This window comes from Calidris pugnax, unplaced genomic scaffold, assembly GCF_001431845.1.
Source record: "Calidris pugnax isolate Ruff unplaced genomic scaffold, ASM143184v1 scaffold133, whole genome shotgun sequence".
NCBI lineage: Eukaryota > Metazoa > Chordata > Aves > Charadriiformes > Scolopacidae > Calidris > Calidris pugnax.
Window position 1 is genome coordinate 6,083,219 of NW_015090977.1, and position 6,454 is coordinate 6,089,672.

Genomic DNA, 6,454 nt, shown 5'->3' on the forward strand with positions numbered 1-6,454 from the left:
GTCTTTTGTCCCAAACACCAGGGAGGGGAAATTTCCAGAAGGGGCACCATTACTGAATTCAATTTCTTTCCCCAAATTTTAAGTATTTGCACAAACCCCCATATGCAAAGAAATCAGCCAGCATTTCCTAATAGTTAGCACATAGTGGGTTTTGTTATCAATAACTCAGCTTTGTTCTGCAATAGGAAACCCTTCCCTCCCTCCGTCCCTCCTCTGATCACAAAGGCAGCCTCTACCTCTCTCTTTGGCTGAACTCCAGCAAACCCACCATTCAACACACACACAATGGAAACCCACCTCTGGGAGAGGAGAGAGGAAAAGAAAGTATAAAGAATTTTTGGACGATGTCCACCTTGTCCAAGAGGAAACGGTCGGGGACTTTTCACCTCATGGCCTTCATTTTCCATTCTTTCTCCACCATAGAGCTTTTTTCAGTCTTTCAAATCAGCAAGCTGACCTCAGCAGCTAGATTTTCATATGAAATAATCTGCAGGTTTGTTAGAGCCTTGCATGTTTTGAAGATGCTTTCAGCAGAGATGCATGGAGCCTATCAAACATACTGTGTGTTGAAATCCCATTGTGAGGGAGGTTACTTGTTGCTTATTGTATGAAAAAGAAAGAAACTAGGGCATAGAACCATTACAGGACTTGCCCGAGGTCTTTTGGGAGGTTGTTGACAGAACTAAAAATATAATCAGTCTGGCATCAATAGAAAACTCCCTTGACTTGTATTTGTTGCTTATGCAAACATCAATGAGAAAACAATCTGGCTCAGTATTCCTAGATGTAAAGATAATAGTGTTGATATATTGATTCAGCAAAGCATTTCAAGCTTCTGCTTAAGTTCTGCTTATGGTGTAAGTTCAAGGTTGTGTTTATATTTGAAGGTGGTTCTGTAGCTGCCGTAACCACGTTGCCTGATGAACTTTCAATCTTCCTCTCCTGTGTGCAGGGAGCGCTTGGGGAGGTGGGGTAGGGTGGTGAATTCCGCTTCTCCCAGATGTGAATAAAGCATGGAGAAACAAAGGTTATCAGTGTATTTCAGTAGTGTTAGATGGCTTTTAATTACCGAGGTTCGTTCCTCCCACCAGCTTAGCTTTAGTGTGACAGAGCTCTGCACGGGCTGGACGGGTGGTGACTCTCTACACGGGGTTTGCAGCTTGTGCTGAGTTCAAGGCTGCTGTGGCCGTTTGTTGAGCGGTATCTCAACACTCAGACAGATGTGCAGGCTGCAGGCAGCTGTGTCGAGCTAAAAATTCTAGTACAATATCAGTAGTTGCTCATTACCCACTCCTGCCAGAGTGTCCTGCTGCGTCCTGCCTTCAGCTGTGATGTTCCTGGGAGTGCTCCCACCTCTCTCTGGGCAGAATTAGCCCGTGGGCTTAAAAAGCAGATCTTTTCTGTCCTCATTAGCGTTGGCAGAAACAGGTAAGGGCTTGGCTGTGGAGCACATGGTGGTGGTCCTCCAGCAGTGACTCTCAAAGAGCAGCTGAAAGGAGGGGACCTGTCAGATGTGTTCAAGGTCCCCCAGAAAATCCGTGCCAGAGAGAGAGCTGAAACTTGAGCTACGTTGTCTCAAGCTAACACCAAAAGATGTTTTTCAACCAACTGCTTTGTTATATCAAGTGTGCTAAGGATGCCATCATTGTCCCGTTTTAATTACTGAGATTTACTCCAATATGACTTCAGTATCCTGTACCTTTTTAATAGCTTTGATGGGCTTTGCCATCTGTCTCCTGCGATCAGCATCCGAGAGTTGTGTTTTGCCGGGACGCATTGGCAGTTATTTATGTTGCTTTAGCGCAAAAGAACTCCCTAAGAAATGATTGAAAGTAACTGGAAATAATTTCTTAGTTCCAATTTCCAGAACGCAGGAAAGAAACTAAAACTATGTTAAAAATTGGATTTGGGTAATTGATGCCAGCTCTTAAGCTCCCTGTTCTCTTGTCTGTTTAGATGAATGAACTCGGAGCCGTATATAATGCCCTGCTTAATGCATTATCAGCACGAGTCGGCCGGTAAAAGTGTTACCCAAATGAATGTAAACATCCACTTAGACCAGTGCAAGGCTGTAAACAGATGGGCTGAAGTGCATTTCTATCACACACGGGGTTGGGGAGGATGTTTAGTCAGACAGTGGGTGAGAGCCAGGGCCGTAACCGTGTTTGACAGCTTTGTCAGAGAGAGCTGGGGAAAGGTGTGGATGTGCTTTAGCGAGATGCACTTTAAATGTTTGGCAAATTAATTTCTTCTGATTACTATTTATTTGGTGTAATCAGAAGTGTCTGTTCTTGCCTGAGGCTGGCAAGGAATTTAAAAGCATTATTAGCGTGAGCTTAACAACACTTTCATCATATACATAAATATTATCCTGTTTTCATGGATGGAAAGCACTCAATACTGGCTGAACGCTGTTCCCACTGATTTCATTATGCCAGAAGTGAGGCTTTTTGGAAACTGCATCCCAAATGATTTAGCATAGCTCTCCCAAGAATTACAGATCCCACGACTGCTTAAAAACCTTATCTGGCAAGTCGGTAAGCATCTTCAGAGGTTTTACAAGTTTAATTTCCTTGGCAAAGCAAGGATGTTTGCTTATTATCTTCAGATTTAATTGTTGGCTCTTCATAGCTTGGTGCTTCCATCACATCCGCTGGTGTCGCCGCTGGGTGGGCAGCTCCTCGGGTTCTCTGCAGTGGAAGGTGCTGAGTGCTGGGTTTGATAAACTGTCAGCGCTGCAGAATGTACGGCACATTTTTAAAAGGCTGATATTTGTTCCAAAATGCAAATTTGTACAAAACAGGCCTTATTCTCCTGAGTGCAACTCTCCAAATCTCCTCCCAGGCACATGCTCAGACGGTGCTTAGGGAAGGGGGGATGGTTCTTATGGAGCATGCTAATTATGAAACAGATTTTATCAACCATCTTTGCAAATTGGCCTCAAAATTACCAGAAGCCCAAAGTAGCATTAAAACTGCCTTGTAACAGCAATAATGAATGAGCTTCGGTGCAGCAGGCAAGAGTGTAAAATTGAGCTGTGCTGAGGGCTCAGGACTGTGTGGAATCTGGTCCTGGCAGTGGGGTTTTTCCACCACAGCACATCTCAGGGATGACTGACAGAGGCTTGGTGGCATCTCTGTGTAAGAGCCAGTAGGTGATTTAAAGGGCCTCAGCTATTGTCATCACAATCTCTTGGGGTCTTTGCTGAGAGAAGCCATCCTCTGGTTTATGCAAAGTCCCAATGCATGCAAAGTATGCGTGCAGAAAATGCTCTGCATACTTACTTTTTCTTTTAAAACATTATTTCTTCCTGCTGATGTGGAAGAGATTGGCCTTGATGCTTTGCCGTAGAGTCAGAGTCTTCCTTTGGGCTTGAAAGAGGCACGGAGTGGAGCTCAGCTGTGCTGTAGGCATGGAGGAACGTTCCTTTTTGTTCTGATTGTCTTCCCTATCCATAAAAAACAATTATTTATGTAGTATACAACACTGCCCTATTTTTACAGCTGAAGATAAATGCCATTCGCAGAATTCCTCATTGTTGCTTCTCCCAGTGTGCTTCCACACCTCTGTAACCTGCGTGCTGGGGTTTAGATTTTAGGGCAGGATGAGGAGAGCATTGGAACCAGGGTCCATGGTCCAGCTCAACCTCCCCAGCACAGGAGGGATGTGCCAAGGGACGGCTCTGCCGTTCTCCGGTGGGGTTGCAGGTGGATCTGTGCTGCTCCGTGCTGGGCTGTGGTTTGGAGACCAGCTCAGCTTCTTTTGACTTCATTTAAAAGAGGTTTTTTAGGCAGTGTCTGCCTAGCTTGAGTGAAGGGGCTCTCTTGGGCTGGTGTCTCTGGATCACAGCCTGGGCCTTTACTGAGCAGTGGCTGCAGGAGGGACACCACGTCCAAGCTTGGGCAGCGGCTGGAATGGAGTAACCAAATGTTTTCTTTGCTTTTGGTGCTGAAAGAGGCCAGTGTGCCTTGTCCTGAAGATCACTGCCTGACCCAGAAAGAGCAGCAAAGTGCTTTAGAGAGTAGAGTTTTCTATCAAAAATCAGACATAAACATCAGTGCTTCCCTCTTTGGCACATGGCCTTTTACCGGGAGCAGGGTGATCTCTCCTTGGCTTTCCTGATTCCACACCAGCTCATCCTGCTGGTTTCACTCCGGGAAGAGGATGGCAGCAGTAAACCATGGCCTTTCTGAACCTCTATTTAAGGAGGAGAGGTTTGCCAAAGCTGCTTGCTCAGCCTCCCTGCCCGTCCTCGGTGCCGCTGGGCTCTCAACCTGGATGAGAGATGAGCCAGGACCATCCCACGGGCTCCTGCCGCGGCTGCTGTGGCTCTCCCACCTCCAGCTTCTGTGGGATGTTCAGACCAGGCTGTGTATGGTTTGAATTTAGGTCTATTTTAGTATAAAAATGCCCAGTTAGAGCTGTAATTTACTGCTGTCTTCCTAGAACAGTAGATAGTGTGTGCTACCAACTACTTCCTCTCATCAGAATAAAATGCTTTTTAAGCAGGATAGGGTGGAGTACTTTTTTAGTCTTTTGGAGATGATGGTTTAAGCCTTTTTTTCTTTCCAATATTTTTTTTTAGAGCAGGAGGAAAAATCTTGTGTTCATTTGCTTGCCACATGTTGGGATTATGGCTTGGGGGGGTGGTGATTGTCGCTTGAATTTCAGGCTAAATTTACTAAGTTTTGGCACTTCATAGTGCCCAACTTCTTTAGGTAGGTACACTGAAAACTTTCTGGAGAATGTATTGCTACTTGCAAAACTACATGTATGTATAATACAGATATACATGCAAAATCGTGTATAATATATATGTGTGTGTATAAATATATATATATGCACATATACATACAATGGAGGTATCATTCAAACCTCTTTCTCCAACTGGCAGTAATTCGCCAATGCACTGAAAATGGTGCATTTTGAATAAATTTGCCATTTCCTTTTAAGTTTTGGCGCTCCATAGTGCCCAACTTCTTTAGGTAGGTACACTGAAAACTTTCTGGAGAATGTATTGCTACTTGCAAAACTACATGTATGTATAATACAGATATACATGCAAAATCGTGTATAATATATATGTGTGTGTATAAATATATATATATGCACATATACATACAATGGAGGTATCATTCAAACCTCTTTCTCCAACTGGCAGTAATTCGCCAATGCACTGAAAATGGTGCATTTTGAATAAATTTGCCATTTCCTTTGAAAATGGCTGGACCATAGAGCTGGGCTTTCTTCTCCAGATTTATTAGCATAAACCTTATAGAAAGAAAAATATTTTAAGGTAAGTTTAAAATTCCTTGTTTCACAGACCTGCACAGCTCTGGGCTCTTGAATTAGGTAGAATTTCACTTGATCTTCTCAGATGCCCATTTCTGGAACAGCGCTTGCCAAATGCTTCTCCCGTGCTCCTGTGTGAACTGGGGCCAGGTGGGAAGAAGAACAATAACTTTTTATTTTTTCCCCTTTTCTTCCCTCTAATCTATCCAGGTTGCCCCCATTACCCCACGTCTTTGGGGAACGGTAATGAATTGCGTGGCTCTCCTGCTGCGTGTGACCTTCAGTACATTTCTGTCTCTCTAATTCTGTCTAGACCTTATTTTTCTCTTGGGATTTCTCTGAGCCTTCAAGTCTTATTTTGAGCTCCTGGATGCCAAAGGAGGATGGTCCCTGCCAGGTGGCTGCTGCGGATCTGAGCATCTTTTGCTCTTCTGTTGCACAACAGGAGTTTTCCAGGGTGCCCATTTAATAGCTGGTGTCAAAGCCCATTAGCAGGGTGTGTTTGTGGCTTTGTCAAACCAATAATGAAAGAACAGGCAGGTCATTCTCCAAGCACATCCTAAAACCCTAAGGAAAAGCATTTAATCTAATTTTACCCATCGGTCCTAATTGTCTCCGCTTGGAAAATTCGATGGTCATTCTAAATAGACGTCAGCGCCCTTTTAGTGTGGATTTTCTCAGCGCTGTTTCTTTTCTTTCCTCTTTTTAATGGCTCTTTCCTCTGTGGACGGGGCAGGGGAGCTGCCCCGTGTTGAAGCACTGAAACGGTGCTTCAGCTCCTGTGCCGTGAGATACGAGGCTGTGGAGCAGTGAGTTCTCCCCACCATGGTCAGCAAAGGCGAATTCATCTCTAGCTGGGGGATATGCCAGTCCAGAAATGTCACATCTAATTAATAAACGACTTCAGGAAAGGATTGCAAGAATGAATTGAAGTCTGGGAAGGCTAAAGACAGGCTAAAGGCAACCCATCAGAGAGAAAGGGGAGAAGGAAAAGGGACGGTGGTCTACAAATAGCAGAACAAGAGAGTCATTTCTGGCAGGGCAGAGCGCTCAGCAGAGAAACCAGAAAAGGCAGAGCAGGATTCAGCGCTTGGAAATGGAAACAAAGCTCACTTGGATGTAGAGACCTATTAAATTCTTCATTACAGCATTTAAATTGAGA

At 44.4% G+C, this 6,454-nt stretch overlaps 1 protein-coding gene across 1 annotated transcript in view; it reads left to right on the forward strand.

The window, feature by feature from the left end:
• The window catches only part of LOC106894400 (protein spinster homolog 2-like), a 174,816-nt gene that overhangs the window by 113,758 nt on the left and 54,604 nt on the right, over positions 1-6,454 (forward strand). The window lies entirely within an intron of this gene.